The 21487-nt window shown below is 45.0% G+C and overlaps 1 long non-coding RNA gene across 2 annotated transcripts; it reads right to left on the bottom strand.

Moving 5' to 3' along the window:
• Positions 1-1841: 1841 nt before the first annotated feature.
• On the bottom strand, positions 1842-14632 carry LOC139081651 (uncharacterized). Of its 2 annotated transcripts, XR_011536812.1 has the most exons (3): positions 14033-14632; positions 6711-13393; positions 1842-5116 (listed from the first exon to the last, which is right to left on the bottom strand). It is a non-coding gene; the product is annotated as an uncharacterized lncRNA (long non-coding RNA). The 2 variants fall into 2 exon arrangements; XR_011536811.1 differs by lacking the exon at positions 14033-14632 and having other exon boundaries at positions 6711-14021.
• Between the last annotated feature and the right edge of the window lie 6855 nt (positions 14633-21487).

The raw sequence follows: 21487 nt of genomic DNA, 5'->3' as shown, positions 1-21487 counted from the left end.
CGGGTCCCCGGAAGTCCAGTGATGGCTTTGCTACTGATTCACTTTTTGTATGATGTTAGGTTACTCCCCAGGGACCTGCTATCCGAAAATTCAGAAAGAACTTTTCTACTGTCAGGAGTTCAATTGAAATAACTTGAGCTGGCAATGTGCATGGACTATCAGATAGCAATAAAGGATGCTCAGTGAATCTATCCTTCTTATGACAATGTTCTTTAAGAAATTCAAAGAATTTTTTCTAATGTGCAACCAACTGCCTCTGTAAGGTGAAGCAGCATCATATGGTGGAGAAAGATAATATGTGCTCTACACTCCTCATAGGGTTACATGTAGTGTGAAGCAAACGAGATCAGGCGTGCAAAAGTCAACTGGTAAGCCCAGTAATGGATGGCTGTGTTTTATCTGCCTGGCAACTTCCTTCCGTTATCTATCCATGTGATTCTGGCTGCTAATCACAGTCCCCTGTCCCAGGCCCAAATAGTGAGAAAGTGACCCAGGCCTGGCCAATCATAGTCTCTAATTTTTTGGTCACAGTGATTCATCCAAAGAGTGAACATGTGACCCAGGTTGAGCCATCAGAGCTCTTCCCTAGGAAGAGCTTGTATCTCTCCGTTCTCCCTGGGTTACCGGCTGGGGTGAAGTCAGCCTAGAGCTCTTTGCAGCCCTGGGTTCTGAACGGAGGAAGCAGAGTTCAGAGATGGAGAGGGAGGCTCTGACTGATGTCTGAGACCAGCTCCACTTCTGTCCTCCAGAATTACATGAACAAAAGATGTTTGTGACATAAAAAAACTCCCCCCTTCTTTTTTTTTAAAGCTGATTTAGTATCTTTTACCTGAAATCAAAATAATCCTAATAACATACTGTATACAAGTAATGTAACACCCAAGAGATTCGTTCAAATGGACTTTGAGAGCTTACTTAGAGATTCTAACCAGGGACAATGCCACTTCAGATTCTAACCAAGAATGGTCATCTTTTGTCTGGAAGAGTTATCCTTTTGACCAACCATGTGACATCTAAGGGGACATACACTTAGTGGTAAAGATGGAAGAGGAACTCAACCAGCCAGTGAGTCTAGTCTAGCTCACCCTGGTGACCAGGGTAATGATAGTTTTGCTTGAATATTTCCAAGGATGGGAGTGTCACCTTCTCACAAGGCAACCACCCTATTGCTGTATGTCATTGAGTCTTAGAAATAAAACCAAATCTGGTCCCTTTAGACTTTTCTTTGTTTTCCTTTTGTTCTCTGAAGATATACAGGATTTCAACCTGACCCCCATCCACACTCCCAACCTTCTAAGTGGATGGCTGTTCAGATATGTGAAGAGAGATAACATGTGTCCCTGAGTCTTTTCTTCTCTGGACTCTGAGCAATTTTGCTCAGGTGACAAAGCTGTTAAACTCTTTACCAACCTGACTTGTCTCTGTGGGTACTCGCCAATGAGCCAATATCCCTCTTCAGCCATGATATCCAGAACCAGAGTCAGAACTGCAGCCATGTTTGCCAGCGCAAAACCTACCACAATGATGACCACCCTTGATCTGGATCCGGACATTGTAGACATGCAACCTAAATTTATGTCTCTCTCTTTTTTTTAGTTCTTCTCAGACTGTTGACTCATATTGAGCTTAAAATAAACTAAAACCACTAATTCTTCTCTCTCATGAAGTGCTATTAACCTATATTTTGCTTTTGCGGCTTATTCTTGAAACCAAGTGAAAGAAGTTACATTGATTCTGATTTATTCATCGTCGTTCATCATTTTGTATTTTTAAAAATACTGAGCATGTGCACAAATATGTTTTCTACATTGCTCAGAGTTTAGTCATTTGCAAATTAGATAAGCTTTCCTCTTTGACTTTATTCAAATCATTGATTAAAATGTTGACTAGGATTGGCCCAAGAGCAAGAAACCCGGCTTCAGAAGGCCAGGGATTTTTTTCAGAGTGAATGCCTTCAGCCAACTATGAATCCGCCCACGGGTACACCGCGCAACCCACCTTCCTCCATCTGGTTTCCATCATGAGAAATTTGTCAAACTCCTGAGCTGACCTCATTAATGCACTAATGATAATTGTCCCTTAACATTGGAGAAAGGCCTGGACCAACGGGCCTGGGACAGGTTCATTTTGTGGGTAGGGGGAGAGGAGGAGCAGAATGGGCCCTGCAGAGAGAAGATTGGACCAGCACAGAAGCCCTGAGGGCTTAGGGGTGTGGAAGCTTTTGAAGGAGATGTGGAGGAAATGAGAATACAATTTCCTCCTGTGCCCTGTTCGCCCGGGCAAGTCTGGTAGGAATATATGCTAGATTTAACCACTCAGCACGCAGTATCTAGTCCTTAATGTTGACCACACTGTGGTACAAGCCTGGTGCTGCAAAGACAGGCCTACACTCCCAGACCCAGAATTGACAGATCCTCGTTATAAGGTTTTCAGGCACATTTTAATACTTTCCTACGCCCTAGAACCCTGGAACTTGGGTAGGTGAAAAATAGTCCTAAACATCCTAAGAGCTGCGGTGTGGGGCTCAGCCAAGTGTATTTCTGGGGAAGGTTACACAGGACCCGCAATAGAGTGGCAGGGTCAAAGCTCTGAGGGAGGAGGCAGGGGCGTCAGGAAACCCTGGGGAAATACTCCGCGGGACTGCTGAGTCCAAAGGGGCTGTCGAGGCTTCCATGGGGGCTTCTCACCATTGGAATCTGGACTGAGGTTTGGGTGTTTATATCTTTCACGTTGAAATTTGTGAGCAGATAGCATTTGAGAATTCTATTACTTTCATAGGGCTGCTGTAACAAATTACCGCCAACTGGATGAGTTAAAACAATAGAAATGTACTCTCTCAAGTTCTGGAGGCAGAAGTCCACAATCGTGCTGTCAGTGGGGCCACACTTCCTTCCGAGGCTCTGGGAGGGAATCCACTCCATGACTCTCTCTTCCTTTCTAGTGGCTGCCGACACTCCTTGGTTTGTAACCACATCAGTCCAATCTCTGCCTCTGTCTTCACACCGCCTTCTCCTCTCAGCATCGTCTTCTCTTCTGTCTGTTTCAAACCTCTCTCTGCCCTTCTAATAATAAGGACACAGGTCATCTAATTTAAAGCCCACTGGATAATCCAGGGAGATGTCATCTCAAGATTCTTAATTGAATTATGTCTGCAAAGACCCTTTTTCCAGATCAAGTAACATGCACAGATTCTGGGGATCAGGATGCAGACATATATTTGGGGGGCCCTCATTCAATGCGCTGTAAGAATCCATCTCAATTTTCTTTGGCTAGTACCAGTCACTCTCTCATCTTGACCCTGAGCAGAGCTTTTGCTGCCAAAAGCAATGAAGAGTTGCAATTGGAAAGGAAGAGTATGTAATATTACCACCTACGGATGGAAACATAGCACAATGTTTACTGGGATCTGGAGAAAGAACACATATACAAAGGAAACATTTTATTTTAAGCCCCCAACACCAAACACCATCTTACTCTCCTTAGATATATAACCAACCAGAGTGACTAAAAGTACAATTTGGGTGTGTGTGCATGTATGAGTCTTGTGTTTTAAAAAGTCATTTGAGAGGCTGGCCCAGTGGTGCAGTGGTTAAGTTCGCACTTTCCACTTCGGCGGTGCCAGTTCGGATCCCACGTGCGGACATGGCACTGTTTGGCAAGCCATGCTATGGAAGGTGTCCCACATATAAAGTAGAGGAAGGTGGGCATGGATATTAGCTCAGGGCCAGTCTTCCTCAGCAAAAAGAGGAAGATTGGCAGCAGATGTTAGCTCCGGGGCTAATCTTCCTTAAAAAAAAAGTCATTTGATTGGGATACATTATTATTTTTGCTTGTTAATTTTGCTTTTATCTAATAGTTTGAAGACCCCTTTCCATCTAACATGAGATCACTGCATCCTGCCCTGGTTCCCCACTTGTACTTGATTCCTGCACCAACTCCAGCTCTTTGTGGCCAGCAAGGAGACGATTCAGGGGCGTCTTCATCCTGTGCCTCAACTGGACTCTCCTTCCCATGTTTGCCCCGTTCCTAGTAGCTGCTCTCACCTGTTACAATAATCCCTTGGTGGCTGCTGCTGGATAGGCTAGCACGCGGGCACAGGGTCAGGGAGTGTGATAGCAATAACATAGGGCCGCTGCTTGGGCAGTTACGAGCTAAATTCATTCATTCAAGTAGACCTCTCTGAGTGCCAGTTACGTGCGAGACACCGTGCTAGGTCTTAGGAGATGGGGCATGTAAAGATGATGCCACCTCAAAAGCACTTAAAGCAGTTTCATAACATCCCATCTTTCAGACTGAGAATTTTGAATCCAAAGTAAAGAAGACAAAGTTACGTCAGTAGAGTGGAACTGTCAGTACCCACGGAACGCTGCAAATGCCTTATTCTTTTAATTCTTTACAAGCAGCATTCACACACATCCTCTCACTAGAATTAAAGGCATCACCCTACTGAGGCTGGTAGCCTCTCACAGTTTCCAGAGGAGGAAACTGAGGCTCAGGTGGTAAACTGGTTGGCCCCAGGTTCCCAGCCAGTAGGTGGCAGAGCTGGGGTCAATTTCCTCCACAAGGTCTGGGGCTCTTTCCACTCTGCCGTGACAGAGTTTGTCTTGACTCTTGCCTGCCTCCACTTCCGAGCTGTTTCCAGCCCCTCTCCTGTCTCCTCAGTGCCCCTGGGACCCTGTGCCCTTAGGGTTCCTTCTGGCCTCCCCTCCCTGAGATATTGCCAGGGCTCCTTCATCTTCATCCAGGAGCTTCTCAGTTCCCTAGTTTGATTAATTATGCTAATGGGTGAAAATAGGTCAAACACAGCAAATTTCCAATCCTATTTTAAGCTTTGGGGAGAAGAAGCTTTAATGGAAAATGAATACAAAGACTATTTAGTGGACGTGCTGGCTGAAGGATAAACTACTTTCATCATCAGGCAAACATTTACCCAGCTCTTATCATCCGGAGGAAACGAGCTGGGAAGGAGATGAGCCGGGAAGGAGATGGGAGGGTGTGGGGTCGTGGATCCCCAGTGTCAGGGAGCAGAGGCCGGGAGGTGGGAGCCAGCGGGAGCTCCGTTTGAGTCCTTGTTGTGAGATACTGGGCAAGCGACAAGCTCTCTGAGCACAGTGTCCTGTGAAATAGAGATAAAAATATCGATACAAGGTTCTCATGAGGATTCCATGGGCTAAAGTATATAGACATGCCTGGGAGAGGTTAGGAGTTTCATTCTTAATATGTTAGTCCCTTTCCTTTTGAGAGCTTACATCCCCGTCAGGAGGTAAAGTCACTAACATGAATTGCTGTGTGGTTAACGACACTCCAACAGCCTCGCCATTCCGGAAACTTGCAAAAAGCCACATACTCTGGGGAGGTGGTGAAAGGACAGAACACAGGTGAGAAGGTGGGGCACAGGTGAGAAGACAGGAGTGCAGGTGAGAGAAGGGACACAGGGGAGAGAGCATGGGGCAGAGGAGAAAGTCGGGGCACAGGTGAGAAGATACAGGCGCAGGAGAGAGGGCAAGGGCACAGGGGTGCAGGGGCGAAGGCAGGGACACAGGGATGAAGGCAGGGTCACGGAGAGAGGGCAGGGGCACAGGGGAGAGGGCAGGGGCACAGGGATGAAGGCAGGGACACAGGGGAGAGGGCAGGGGTGCAGGGGAGAGGGCAGGGGTGCAGGGGAGAGGGCAGGGACACAGGGATGAAGGCAGGGACACAGGGGAGAGGGCAGGGGTGCAGGGGAGAGGGCAGGGGTGCAGGGGAGAGGGCAGGGACACAGGGATGAAGGCAGGGACACAGGGGAGAGGGCAGGGGTGCAGGGGAGAGGGCAGGGGTGCAGGGGAGAGGGCAGGGACACAGGGATGAAGGCAGGGACACAGGGGAGAGGGCAGGGGTGCAGGGGAGAGGGCAGGGGTGGGGGACACAGGGGAGAGGGCAGGGGTGCAGGGGAGAGGGCAGGGACACAGGGATGAAGGCAGGGACACAGGGGAGAGGGCAGGGGTGCAGGGGAGAGGACAAGGACACAAGTCCAAAGCCGGTGGATGGGGTCGTAACGGGGCTTGAGGGCAGAGAAGGAGCGTGCTACGGGTGTTCGTGAATGGGCTCTCCTCCTTGGGAGGCTTCCTGTCTTCCTTTCACTGTTTAAAAACATGCTTGACTTACAAAAATGATACGTACTTGTAAAAATAAAAATTTCAAGCAACGCAAAATTTTATAAATTCTTTACAAAATGTACTTAAGTCGCCTCTCTCACTCTCCCGGCCCAGCAGCCAGCACTAAGCCTTGTGAACCATTTGACATCGTCCTTCCACACCTTCGCTCACGCCCCATTGAACCTATCCTGGATATACTGCTTTTGATTTTAAAACAATGACTTAAAAAACAAAACAAAACAAAAAACAACGGTTTCCCCTACCAATTGTTCTGCAACTTGCTTTTTTTGTTGTTTTTTACTTAAACTCTATCCCAGCCAACTTTCCATGTCGGTAAACACAGCTCCACTGCATTGTTTCGAAGACTTCCATGGTATTGCATCACACCCATACATGGTGATTTAACTTGTTCTCAGTAAATTTTCTCCAGTTGTTCACTATTATAAACAACGGTGCAATTTGTTCATTGTCAACAAATAGGGAGTAAGCAGCTAGTGTGCACCAGGCCCCAGGCTGTGCGCTAGAGATGCAACAGTGAATAAGAAAGGCCACGTTCCCCGTGCCCAAGGAGCTTACAGGCTAGTGGGGGAAGAAGCCCCCAGTGCAGAATCGTAACCATGACTCTCAGGGATGCAGACAGGAGGGCGACCTCATCGGTACGTGAAGCAGGCTTCCACAGGGATGATGCTGAGGCAGCAGCAGTCAGCCGAATGAAGGAGTGTTCCAGGTCTTCTGTGCAGAGAGAAGAGTTCCTGAGAGCCCCTTGGTGGAAGAGGCAGAGTGTGCTGGACTGTAGGCAGACAAGGTGGCTGGAGCACAGAGAACCCGGCGTGGAGAGGTGGGGGGCAGGGCTGGACCAGCAGGGCCCCTGGACCAGCTGGAGGAGTTCCCTTTTATGCTAAGAGCTGTGCAAAGCCAGAGCAGAGTTTCATCCGCAGGGCAGTGCCACCAAATGTCCTTGTGATAAGCTTATTCCCACTGCAGAGGGGAGAAGAGAGGGCAGGGGAAGCAGAGCGAGGCAGGAGGACCCGCCAGGAGGAATTTGTCAAGCCAGAGGGGATGGGAGCTTGGAGCACGGTGGTGGCCACGGAGGTGGAGAGAAGTGGAAATTTTTAGAAATATTAAGGAAATAAATAAGGCTAATGGGGTTTTGGTGGCAGATTGATCATGGGAGGGTGAGATATAAGAGTGACTCCTTGATTTCTGGCTTGTGCAATTTGCACAGTGAAGATGCTGTTAATTGAGATAAGGAACAGTGGAAAAGAAACCAGGGAAAGACAAGAGGGGAGGGAGAAAGGAGAGGTCAGGACAGGACTGCCTTTTTTGGTTAGACTTTTGCAATCGCTCTCCTTACTAGATACACCCAGTCGCAGAAGCTATCTCAGTTTAACACAGTTGTTCTCTGTAAGTCTGCTTGCCTGCTTTTAGACTCCTCGACAGTGGGATCCACACCTTTAATCTTCAAATCCTCGGTGCCCAGCATAAAGTCTATGATGAGTGTATTAGTTTCCTAGAGCTGACGTAACAAATTACCAAAAGTTGGGAGGCTTAAAACAACAAAACGTATTCTCGCAGTGCTAGAGGCCAGAAGTCCAAAATCAAGGTGTGGCGGGGCCACATTCCCTCTGAAGCCTCTAGGAGAGGATCCTTCTTGGCCTCTTCCAGCTTCTGGGAGCTCCAGGCCTTCCTTGGCTTGGGCAGAGTGACTCCGATCTCTGCCTCTGTCTTCTCTGTCTCTGCCTGTCTCCCTCTACCTTCCTCTCATAAGAACATGTTATTGGGCTTCAGGATGTTTGAAGTTCAATAAACTCGAAATCCAGGATGATCTCACCTCAAGATCCTTAACCTAATTACGTCTTCCAAGGCCCTTTTTCCATTGCTTATTCTAAGAATAAGATCCCCAGATCTTATTCTTAAAACACACTGAAACCTGCTGGTGGGAATGTAAAATGGTACAACCACTATGGCAGTTTCTTAAAAAGTTAAACCTATACCTACCGGCTAATCCAGCCGTTCCACTTCTATGAATTTATCTAAGAGGAAAGAAAGCACGTGTCCACACAAAGACTTGTATGCAAATGCTCATAGCAGCTTTATTTGTAAGAGTCAAAAACTGGAAACAACCCAGACGTCCACCAACAGGTGAATGGATAAAGAAATTGTGGTGTATCCATACAATGGAATCCTACTCAGCAATAAAAAGGAATGAAGTACACAGCAACATAGGTGAATCTCAAAATAACTATACAGAGTGAAGGAAGCCAGACAAAAAAAAGAATACATACTAAATAATGCTGTTTACATAAAACTCTAGAAAATGCAAACTGATCTATAGTGACAGAAAGCAGATCAATGATTACTTGGGGATGGGCTGGGCTGGAGGGAGAGACCAGAAAGGGACACAAGGAAACACTTGGGGGTGATGGATGTGTTCACCACCTTGATCATGGTGATGTTTATACATGTGTAAAAACTTACCAAGTTGTACACTTTAAATATATGCAGTTTGTTGTATATCAATTATACCTCAATAAAACTATTATTTAAAAACCCATTGGAGAAATTTTAATTAAGATAGAGGCATGATCAGATTTTCAAAGATCCTCCAGTTGTACAGAAATGGGGAAGACATTAGAGGTAGGGAACCCAGCTAAGGCATAATTACATGTATAGTTAGGTAAGAGAGGAAGTGCTGATTCATTCATTTTAATTGCTGTGTAGTATTCCATTGTGGAAATATACTGTAATTTATTTACCCATCTACCCGTTGAAGGTCATTTAGGTTGTTTTCAATCATTTAGTATTACAAAAATGCCTTAATGAGCAGTCTTGTAAGTTTCTCCGAGTTCTCACATGATCGTTTCTGTAACGAAAAACACAGGTGGAATTGTTGAGTCAGAGTCTGAATACCTTCAAGTTTACTAAGTATTACCATATTGCGCTCTCCAAAGTCATTGCAAAAGTAGTCACTTCTGTCAGTATTTAATGAAAGTCCCCATTGTTCTACATTCTCATCAACACTTGGCATTATCAAAATTTTTAAATGTTGATGGGTGTAAAATGGTATCTCACTGTTTTTCCAATCTGCATTTCCAGGATTATTAGTGAGGTTGTGCATCTTTTCTTATTTCTCTTGGCCATTGAGGTTCCTTCCTCTGTGAATTCTGTACATATCCTTGGCTTGTTTTTTGCTGAGCCATTTCTCTTACTTTTATTGATCTCTAGTTCACCTTATAGTCTCATACTCTAATTCTTTGTCAGCTGTATGCTTTTCCAAAAATCTCCCAATCTGTGGCTTATTTTTCACTTTGTTTTATAGTACCCTTTGTTATACAGTACATTTGTTTCCTAATGCTTCTGTAACAAATTACCACAAATTTAGTGGCTTAAAACAATAAATTTATTATCTTATAGTCCAGAGATCAGAAGACCAAAGTGGCTTTCACTGACTAAAATCAGTGTGTCAGCTGGGCTGCATTCCTCCTGCAGGCTCTGGGGGAGGACCTGTTTCCTTGCCTTTTCTGGGTTCTAGAGCCTACCTACATTTCTTGGCTTCCTCCTTCTGCAAAGCCAGCTACATAGAATCTTCAACTCTCTCCCTTACTTTGACGCTCCTATGTCCCTCTTACAAGGACTGTAGGTCAACCCAATTTATTAGTCCACTTTCCCTACTAATCTGCTAAGCCATCTTTATCAGAGAGCAAGCTTTCATAAATGTATGGGTTTGTTTCCAAGTTCTTTGTTCTTTTAATTATCTACTCCCTTGCTTCTCAAAGTGTGGTCCATGGACCAGCAGTATCAGCATTACCTTGTAGCTTGTTCGAAATGCAGAATCTCAAGCCCCATCCCAGATCTTCTCAATAGGATCTGTGATTAACAAGATCCCCAGGGGATTCCTATGAGCATGAAAGTTTGAGAAGCATGAGTCTACTCCATGCTTTTGAAATCTTAATTTCTTTCGCTTTATTTCAAGTATTGATATCTGGTAAGTCAAGGTCCCCTCTTTGTTGTTCCTCATGTTGAATTAATAGTTTAATCTGGAGAGGATTGGAAATTTCATGATAATTGAAATCAATGCATAAGCTTCTCATTTTCCACTTATTCAGGTCTTCTTTAATGTTTTTCAGTAAACTGTAGTAATATTTTCCATAAAGGTTTTGTATATTCTTTTTGTGGGTTTTGTACCTAGGAAACTTACATGCTTTGTTGCTATTGAAAATGGTATTTTTTATTACCTTTTCTAATTGTTGTAGATATATTGGAAGGCAATTTGTATTTGCAAATTGATCTAGCAACTTTGCAGAACATTTTTTTGTTAGTGCTAATAGTATTTCTACAGATTCTCCTGTTTTTTCTTTTTTGTAGATAATATGGCCTGTGAATAATAATAGCTTTGTTTCTTCCTTCCTTGTCTTCTCAACTTTTATTTATTTTCCTTGGATTAATCCCCTAGCTCTGATTTCCAGTATAATGTTGAGCAGAAGTAGTGATGCTGTGATGGTCTTGATCCTGAATTTAAAGGAGATCACTGAAATCTCCAACATAAATTAGATATTTATAGTTATTTTTTGATGGATACACTTTAAAAGCTTAAAGAAGTGTTCTTCATTTTCTAGTTTGCTAAGATTTAAAAAAAATAATAGATATCAAATTTTATCAAGCGCTTTTCATGTGTCTACTGAACTGCCCAGTAGGTGTATAAAAAGGAATGCAAGGCAATCCCCAGAAATGGTAATGATGTTAGAGTGGAAGAGTTCTAAGGGATTATTTTCATCTACTTTCCTATCTGTTTGTAATATTATTATATTGCTTCCTTATTTTAAATACTTCATTCTTCAGGGGACCCAATAGTAGTGTTGCAGGATCCAAATGAAATATATTTTTCTGTTCCTTTTCAGAAGACTCACAATATTGACCTGTTCAGAGATGTTGAGGGAAGACTGGCCATAAAAATTCAGATCATGTAAGCACTCATATATTTAAAAAGTACTTATTGAACACTTATCATATTTCAGACATGCTAGAAGCAAGGATTAAAAAAAAAAACAAATAAGATTGGGCTCTTTTCTCAGAGAGTAAGCATTGTCCAGTGTCTAAATTCCCAGGGTCAGGTTAACTTTTTACAAGCAGTTAATCTTGGGTAAATTACTCACTTACGCTCTTTGAGCTTCAATTATCTCATTCGTAAAATGGATATAACAATAGAATGTTCTAATGGATTTTGCATGATTAAGACGCTTTGGGTTATAAATAATTCAATTTAAACAATAAGGGAAATATATCCCTTCACATAAAAAGACGTCCTGATACCCCTGGGTTGGTTATCTCAGTAATCAATGACACGATCAAAGACTCAATTACCTTCCATTTCTTGCTTCTGACATTTTCTTTATGTCTCCTTGTTCTCAGGCTAATTCCTCTCTTAACTGCAAAATGGTTGCCAAAGCTTCTGGCATCCAGAAACTATTGAGAAACACCTCCTCTTTCCTCCACTCATTAGACTTCTCTTCCTATCTCATTGGCCAGAGTTTTATTACATGTCCATGCTGAAACGAATCGCTCGAAGAGAAAAGGGATCATAGTAATTGGTTTAGACCAGTTGGGATACAGCTTTCCTTGAGTTACTAGGTGGAGGAGTAGAGACCCAAACAAAATTAGGGCTCTGCCAGCCATGAAGGAAGGAATGGTTGTTTGGTAGGCAATGGGAGAATCTCCTACAGGGCTCTCGTAAACCTGTAATGAGATGATTTGTGCAAAGCTCTTGGAATGGTACTGGGTGCATAGTAAGCACTCCAATCAAAGTTAGCTAGAAATATTTATCATGTACTTTACAATTAAGTTATAAATCTAGGCAAGTCTTAAAAAAAAGTCATATTTTTCTTATGGTGTCCAGTGTTAGACAAGGTAACCATAGGAGCACAAGGGAGCCCCTAACCTGGTTTGGAGAGAGGCATTGAAGGGTGAGGAGGGGTGGGAGAGTCCATCAGGAAAGGCAGAAAGAGATGGCCTTGAGTTGAATCTTGAAAGACATATAGGAGTGAGCAGACTTAAAAATGAAAAAAGATGGAGTAGGCCTGGGGCATGGGGCTAGAGACTTACCGGTCCTCCATGCACTGGAAAACGTCTGGGGAGGAGGAGAAGGGACTGGAAAGGAGGAGGCTGAGAAAACCTTTGCGACTAGGTGTGCCCAGAGTGCAGGGTGATGTCAAAAAGTTAAATGTCTTAAACAAACTGATCTCGAGCACATGTCAAAGTTTATTATCTTGCTAGCAAAGAAACCAGAAAGCTGAAAAAAGAGTGTGCTGGTTCAGAGAGGAGTTATATAGCCGGGGGAAAAAAATCTTGCATAAGTTGCTAGTTTTTAAAATGAGAAAGATTGCAAGGTCATTTCACAAGATCATAACAATATCAAGTGCATATTGGTTGTACCAAAGGGCAGTTGTAACAAAACAATCTTAAGATGTCAGGTATGATGACCGGCAGTCAAAAGAGAGAGAGAAAAAAAGACCTGGCACATTTAAGAAGCAAATGGTAAGTGTTCATTTCTTTCTGCATTTGGAATAGTCAGCTTACATCCCCAGCATTAGCGTCTGATGGGGCCAACCAACAGGTAAGCAGGAAACAGAGTCAGCTATTCAGGGCCGTGAGCAGAAGCATGGTGCGAAGGGAAGGTCAAAGTGGGACTTCAAGTTCTTATTTTAAACAGTCATCCCTGATGACTTCATTTGAGCTACAAAGATGCAAAAACAGCTTGCCCACTGCTTAGTTTTGGATAACACTTTTTCCCACTGGAAATGAAAAGCGGTCTACTGCAATGCTGGGAGAGCAGGCTCACTCTCTGGGATCTGGTCCCCTTCTCCAGGGCCTGGGAAGTCCTATCATAACACCCGGAAGGAAGACAAACTGAGACAAACAACATGCCCAGTGGTGCAGTTTCTGTGTGCTTTTAAACACCTGCATGAAGAAATCTTGTGTGCTGACTGTCTTCACTAGGAACCTGAAATGACAGTTCTATCTTAAATGACCAGTTTTGTCAAGTCGAGACCAGGACTGTGGCCGGCCCCGTCCAGGATCAGAGACTGCGGATTCCTCACTAATTTCCTGCAGTCCAGCCCCGTCCAAGGGCAGCAGGAACCAGAAAGCACCAGGATGTGACAGCATCTACCTGAGGTTCGGTTTGCTCCGGGCCAGAAAGGGCAGCTCCTTCTGAACGCTCTCCAAGGAGGCATGACTTGCCAAGACAGAGTGTTCCAATTCTGCTACACCCAGAAGACATAAAACAACCAGTATGTTTGAGGGAAGCAGCAATCGAGGGTGGGAAAGTAAATAATTTTATACTCCCTTGGTTGGGTGGAAGTTGAGAAAGAGGTGAGAATGCCTGCCAGGCCTTCCGTGGAGCTGTGGGCCTCGGCCAGCCCTCTGTCCTCACCTCCACTGTGGGCTGGGCTTCATCCCTCACATTCTGGCACACAGTCAGCTGCCCCCCCAGGCTTCTGGAGGGCACCGTCCTCTGTGTAAAAGGCATGCTGTGGTGCTGACCAGGGACTCGGACAAAGCCTGGGGAAGAACTCTTCCCTCTCATCATCCTACCCCCACCCCTTAAACCTGTATCTTTTGACCAAAAGGTCAGAGTGAAAATAAAGGTCAGAAGAAAGTAAACTGTGTGGCTGAGGAGTTATTCCTGTCCTCTCCTGCCATCCCTTTCTTACATCTCACCCTTGGGCAGCAGCATTCTCTTCCGGCAGCCCACACCTAGCATGTTGTTTCTCTCCTCTGGGCCTCTGTCCGCGCTGAGTCCCTTCAGCCTGCGACATTCTGTTGAACTGTTATGAAAGCTAGAACAGGTGCTGCTCCCAGGCGCCATAGCATCCTGAGTTCCCTTCACATGAAACACTTACCACTCTGTGCAGAAGGCACTGATTATCTGTCTCCTCCACCATCCTGTGGTTTCTCAAGGGCAGGGACTGAGTCCTCCGCGTGCTTGTACTCCAGTACCCAGCATAGTACCTGCACAGAGTAGGCCCTCAAAAACACTCTCCTTAGAGTAACTGGACATCAGAGGAGGACATCAGAGGAGGGAGCTGACTCAAGCTGCCAGGGTTGCCGCTAGGGCCCAGGCCCTGCCCACCTGTCTCCCCCTTCATGCCTGGAGCTGGGCGGAGCAGATCAGGGAGGAACCGGAGCCAGGTTCAGAAGGGCAGGCCTTTCCCTCCCCCTCAGCTGCTGAATAGCAACGTAAAAAGATTCTCTCTTTACACAAGTGCCGACTACAAATGCTGGGCAAAGCTCTGCATTCCTCCTATTGTTGGGATTTTCCTGTTTCTGCCCCTGAAGATGCCACTTGGGAGAAGGAGGGCTCTTGAGCAGACGAAGTCCTGAACACAAAGGACTCCTTCCAGCCTTGGCTGCGGTTCTGCTCTGGGTGATGTATTTATCTGAACTTCTTTAGCAAATTACACCTTCCAGAGGCCTGCGGACTTGCAGCCAAGGGTGATTTCCCCGGGGAAAGAAAGCACCTTACAGAGTCAGTAGGAAGGCTGTGTTCCCTGAGTGGAAAGACACTTTTAAGCACAGCTGATGTTTTATTCTGTCAAGGAAGTAAAAGCTTCTGTATACAAAAGGGCCCAGAAGGGAGGAAGAAGTAACCCTGAACTTGAAAAAAGAAACACAAAATCTCTAGAGTTTACAGATCCTGGTTATCTCCCAAGCCAGCTCCAGTTCTAAGCAAGGCCAAATGTGTAAGTTCTGCCCATTGCTTCTCCTCTCAGTAGCTATATGCTTTCTGTGACTACAGAAAGGTCCAACGTGTGTTATCTTTCCCCTCCCTCACTCCTTTCTTTCAAACTGTCTCCTCCCTCCCTTTTTGTCATCACTCCTCTCTCCATTTATTCTTTCTTTATAATCTTTCCCTCTCTCTCTTGAGCTTGCACACACATGCACACACATGCACACACATACACACACCCACAGCTTCCCTATGAAATGCCCTCACGTCACATTCCCATTTCTCCTCTATCCTTCCCACCCACACCATCTCTGGACCCCCAAGTCACCCTCCCCCACCACACAATCTCTGAGCCTTACCTTCTCACCCGCCCCCCCACCCCCGGTCTGCTAGCTCGCTAAAAACATTTAGCTGAATTCCTGTCCAATTCAACTTACATTCATGTGAAAAGTTATTAAGCATCTACTATATATAAGGCCCTGCACTAAGGGCTGAGGTTTCAAAGATGGGTAACATGTTAAAGTTTATTTGGGAAGACAGATGTGAACAAATACTTTGGATGCAGTAGGTTAGGTTATAAGATAGAGATGGTCACAGATCTTGAGTGCCCCAAGTGGGTGCCTACCCTGAAAGTTAAGAGAAAGCTTCCAAGAGAAGTTGATGCCAGGTGAAGATAGGTGGAAAGGAAATTCCAAAAAGAGTCAGCAACATAAACAAAGGCACAGAGACAGGAAACTGTGTGGCGTCTGAGAGGAGCTGCCAGGGAGCAGTCTGAAATTGTCACGTGGGATGTTATAGGAGATGAGCCTGATGAAGTACTAGGAGAAGGTTCTAGAAGGCTCTTTAAGCCAGGCGAAGCATTATACTTGTTCTGTACAAGATGGGGAACCCATGAATGCCTTCAAGCAAGGAAATCACATGATATTGTTGGCTGCTGAGTAGAAGGTGGACCCACCAGTGGTCAGACTGGAGGCAGGGAGCAGTGCTAGGAGGTGTTTCTCGTACTCCACTTCAGAAATGACGAGGGCATGGACTAGGTCAGGGGTGGTAAGGACAGAGAGGAAGCAATAGATTTGAGATATAACTGGTTAAAAGAAAAATCATTGCTATTTGGTGGCTCACTGGAGTGAGGAGTAAGCGGGACAGAGTGTGGGTGGTGTGCAGGTTTGTGGCCCAAGTCACTGAGGAGAAGGAGCAGCGCCTTTAATGGTGCCTGGATGATCAGGGGTGGAGTTCTGATTTCCAGGGCAAGAGTAAGACTGTCAGAGGCTCTAAGCACTGAAAAGATTGTGTTGTCCTTCCTGTGTACATATCAAAATAAAATCAGTGCTAACCTGTAATTGTAATAAAGGTCAACAGAATTTTGATTTTTCCCAAGATATCATCAATTTAAATATATGTTTTAATATACATATGTATTCATACACATGCATGCATGCATACATACGTATATTCTTTCATGACCTTCTTTCTTCACAGCTCCTTTGCTCTGTGGCGCCCTCTGCACCTGTTTTGTCTGTTGGTGGCAGTGGTTTGTGGAGTGAACGGGACAGCGTGAAGAGTCAGTCTGGCTCAGAAGCTCAGATGAGGAGGGAAGGAGAGAAAGAAGAGAATCCAAGATGAGGGGAAATTTGTTTTAGGGGAAGAAATGTGATTATGCTTATAGGCTGAGGGGGGAAACAAGAAAAGAGGGTGATAGTGAAAATACCGGTGAGAAAGGAGGAGTGATGGGTGCGGCAACATCCAGGCGGCAGGAAGTGGGGGTTGAAGAGGCTGGAAGAGGCTTGGCTTTGCAGCAGGAAGGACCCTGCAGTCTTGGAGGCTGGAGGAAATGGGATGCAGGTGTGGATAAACATGCGGGTGGGATGGGAAGTTGGTGGCCTCCAGTGTCTTAGAGAAGGGGACGTGACGAGGATGGGGATTTGGGGGGCCTTAGGGGCAGTGGAAGACTTGGCCCTGGTATTGAAAGAGAGCAGATCCAGGACAGCAATTCACATGTGGAAATTTCCTCAGCATCCCCCTAACCCATCGCCTCATCCCCTCACTGCTTCCTCCCTGCCAGAACCTGCCATCAACAACAGCTTAACCAGGAGGTTAAACCAGAGACAAAGGCAATGGCTGTGAGAGCCACTGTGGAGACAAAAGGTCAAACCCCCTCTCCAGGGACCAGCCCACTCTTCCCTTTGCCCTGGCTCATTGTAAACCCTCATCCCATTCCGTATCCCTGGGCCTCCTCGTGAGTTCCTCTCACCAGATGTGTGCTTGTACATCATCTCCATGCCTTTCCCTCAACTCGGATTAATTCTGTTGTAGGCTGAGTGCAGTTTTCAAACACAAATTTCATGGAGTTCTGTCTGCTCAGAGCTATTGAGCTGGGACACACACACACACATACTGGGTATCTTTGGGCATGGTTCCAAACAGCTCTCCACATGCTCAAAAATTTTTTGAAGTTTCAGGGCTGCCCCCGTGGCCGAGTGGTTGAGTTCGTGCACTCTGTTGCGGCAGCCCAGGGTTTCGCAGGTTCCGATCCTGGGCGCAGACATGGCACGGCTCGTCGGGCCATGTTGGGGTGGCATTCCGCATGCCACAACTGGAAGGACCTGCAACTAAGATATACAACTATGTACCAGGGGGATTTGGGGAGATAAAGCAGAAAAGAAAAGAAAAAAAAAAAGATTGGCAACAGTTGTTAGCTCAGGTGCCAATCTTTAAAACAAAATTATTTTTGAAATTTCATATTATGTTTTTAAAATATTGCAATATAATATTCTTCTTCATAATATATTTATTTTTGCTATCACATAAATTTATTTTAAACCACTTACTAGCAAATATAATTGACATTCCAAGAAGACATTCCGTGTTTGTCCTGTGGCTCCTTCTATGCCTCAGGGCACTGCTGAGCTCTCCCAGGGGTACCTGTACCTTGTTTGACAAACATAGATCTATTCTTACTGCTTTCTTCTTTCTTCTTTGCAAGCCGACCAATTCACTCTCAACAATACAGGTGATGTGTTTGCATTTGATTTAGGTATTATTTAATTGCACTAGATGGATATAATGTTGGTTGTAAAGAAGAGCTGGTCCCTCTGAGCCCAGAGAGGGTAAGTGACTAGTCTAAAGTTCCAGAACAAGTTAATGGTAGAGTTGGGACTTGTCCCCAGGAGTTCTGTCAGTCAGGACTCTTCCATTCTTCCACATCTTCATCCTTTGATGTTTTTGCATATCACGTCTAGTTCTAAAATTATGTAATTCTAATAAGGGTACAGAAGTTAACCCCTGCGCATCTTCAAGCTACCTTCTCTTCTTGAATCCATTACTCTTTATCATTAACCTTTGTCTATAAACTCTAAGCAACTTTATATACTCTCTTCAAGACTGCATTTAGGTCTTAGACAAATTGAATTAATTAATAACCCAAATAAGTCTAATTACTTTTTATAAATGATTCTTTGTTGGTGGTGGGATTTACACTATTAGCTCAAATGCCATTTTCAGTAAGATCACTCTTCCTCCAAAACCTACAGTGGCTCCCCATTGTCTATGGCATCAAAGCCTTCCCCACCTCTTTCACTTGCTGCCCTGGGATTCAGAGGTCCAGGCTCAGAATGTTGTGTGTTACTGCAGAGGATAGGTCAGGCCCTATTTGGCCCTTGTCACATGATTTGAAGACTAGACAAATAGGGTGTTGCCAACAAGTGAAGAAGAGCTTGCTAGGAAAGCAGAAAAGGGAACAGCAAAGGGGTGTAGCCTGGGGGTGGCCCCGGGAGACCGTTCTTAACAATCCTGTTCAGTTTCCCCATAACTGAAGTCCACTCCCATCCACTTTCCTTTCATTGTTGGCTCCTTTTCTGCTCACACTATGCACAGACAGCCACCCAAACTCTTCCTGTATATTCCCAAACTCCTCGTATCCGTACTGTCACAACCTCCTCCTGAGAGGGCCTCCTACTCCTGGACTCTTCTCCAGTCTACTCACTACACAATTGCCAGAAGCAACTTCTTGAAACTGCTTTTGCGTGTGTGTGTGAGGAAGACTGGCACGAGCTGACATCCGTTGCCAATCTTCCTCTTTTTGCTTGAGGAAGATTGTTGCTGAGTTAACTTCTGTGCCGATCTTCCTCTGTTTTTTGTAGGTGGGACACTGCCTCAGCATGGCTTGATGAGTGGTGTGTAGGTCCACACCCAGGATCCAAACCCACGAACTCTGGGAGTAGAGCGGAGTGGAGCGTGTGAACTTAACCACTGGGCCACGAGGTTGGCCCCGACACTGCATTTTTACATTCTCCATCCCCTGTGTATCCTCTTCCTCCTGCTTAATCCATCAAGTCCAAATGCCTCAGTTGGACCTCAAAATCTTCCAGTAACCATCCTCAGCTCTAAAAACTTCATTTCTTGCTGCTCCTGTACATGAAATTCTCCATGAATAAAATAAATGCCTCTCACCTCAGGCCAGTGGGCCTAACACCCACGGTGGGTGTGGAAAATTAGAAGAGGTGATCCATTGGAGCCAATGAGGGCTCATGGAGCATAAATTATCCCACTCCCTAGACTCATTTTTTCTTTGATGGGGTTATCTGACTGTTAGATCAGGAGATGGTATAAACATACAATATCTGGATTTCAGCCAAGCTGATTTTTTTAACAACCTTCTGTACGAGGTTGAGGAAGTCATGTGAACTGGCTGTAATGTACTCCCACTTGTCTGATGTGTGACTGTATTAGCTAGGATGTATGCCGAGCTGTGGTAACAGAGACCTCAAAACTACAATGGGATAAGTAAGAAACACAGAGCAGTCTGGGTGGCTCTGGCTGTCAGGACGGCTCTGTCCCATGACGTCTCCCAAGGACCCAGGTGTCCTCCATTCTCTACAGCCTCCATCTGCAAGTCCAAGTCGAGTTGCTGCCAGATCCACATGCCGGCCAGCAGGAAATGGAAAAGAAGATATGAAGACTTAGCAAATTCAGTTTTTAGGAAGTGAATTGGAGTTTGCACATATGGCTCCCGCTCATATCCCACTGGTCAGAGTCCTGTCACATGGCCCTCCTAGATGCAAGGGAAGCTGGGAAATGTAGTTGCTCGATGGGCACCATGTACTCAAGAGGGAGCAGGGACTCCACTGAAAGGAAGGGGAGAGCGTATGTACTGGGGACAATAGGAGCCTCTGCCACAGTAACATTTGGTCAGTCATTTCTCCTCTTTAGCCCTCATATCCCTACCGATTATAGGAGGGTAGTAATATTTGCCCTTCCTATTTCACAGAGCTATTTGGAGGATAAGATAAAATCGGACACACGAGGACTTTGAAATATTTTTTAAAGAATTTTTTTAAAGTGCTGTGCTAGAATGCAAAAATGGTACAGCCACTTTAAAAACCAGTCTGTCCGTTTCTTATAAAGTTAGACAAACACCTACCATGTGATCCAGCAACCCCACTCCTAGGTATTTGCCCAAGAGAAACAAAAACTTATGTTCACACAAAAACCTGTAAACAGATGTTAATAGTGATTTAGTCATGGAAACAATGTCAATGGATAAAGAAACTGGTACATTCATAGAATGAAGTACTACTTACTCAGCAATGAAAAGGAATGAATTATTGAATATATGAGATAAGTTGGAATGAATCTCAGTGCATTATGCTAAGTGGAAGAAGCCAGACTCAAAAGGCTTCATGCTGTATGATTCAATCTATATGACATTCTGGAAAAAGTGAAACTGTAGGTATAGAAAACAAATCAGCGATTGCGGGGGGCGCAGGGTGGGACGAGCAGCTGACCACAAAGGAGCGTGAGGGAGTGAGGGGTGTGGAACTGTCTCGCACCTTCACTGTGCTGCTGCTGACATATCTATGTGTGTTTGTCAACACTCAGAACTCTACTAAAAAAGGCACATTTTATGCACTAATTTGTACCTTAATAAACTTGAGCAAAAAAAAGAAAAAGTGCTATGCTAATACAAGCTATTATTAATAATCATCTACCTAACAGCTCAATCAATGAATTACCTTTACATTTGAATGAAACGCTATGGTTTATAACTTCGTTTCCCATACATTTCCTCAAACGAATCCCCCAGCAGCCCCGGGAGGCAGCAGCCAAGCCTCCTTCTCCTCTTTACCAGACGAAGCTCAGAGTAGTTCAATTATTTGATAATATTACGCAACTAGTAAGCGACACAGATGCCATTTTAAGTTAGCTTTCTGATTTCTGCTCTTTTCTCTTCCAATGCCACTATGCTGTTTAGGAGTTTTGGATAATGTCAGATAAACCTCCTTCCCCCCACCAAAGAAAATCTGCTGGTTTGGAGCAGGAACAACATCAGACCAGTGGTTTTTTGAAACTGCAGAACTGCCTTGCCCTGGCGCCCCGGGCGGGATCCTCTGAAGACTGTCTGTCTCAGGCAAGGCTGCGCTCTCCTCCCCGGGGATTGCAGTGTGACTCAGGCAGCAGGATGGGGCCTCCCTGGCTGTGGGAAAACAATGCAAACAGACTCGATGACTTCCAGAAATCAGCCCCCTTGCAATTTACCAATAGCACCCTTCCCCCGGGCCATCGCAGTGGTAGATCCAACGGCTAGAGTCCCAGGGACAGAATAAATAGCAGAAAAAGCAGGATGACGAGA

The sequence above is a fragment of the Equus przewalskii genome, unplaced genomic scaffold (genome assembly GCF_037783145.1).
Source record: "Equus przewalskii isolate Varuska unplaced genomic scaffold, EquPr2 ChrUn-13, whole genome shotgun sequence".
NCBI lineage: Eukaryota > Metazoa > Chordata > Mammalia > Perissodactyla > Equidae > Equus > Equus przewalskii.
This window is presented reverse-complemented; position numbering and strand designations above follow the sequence as displayed.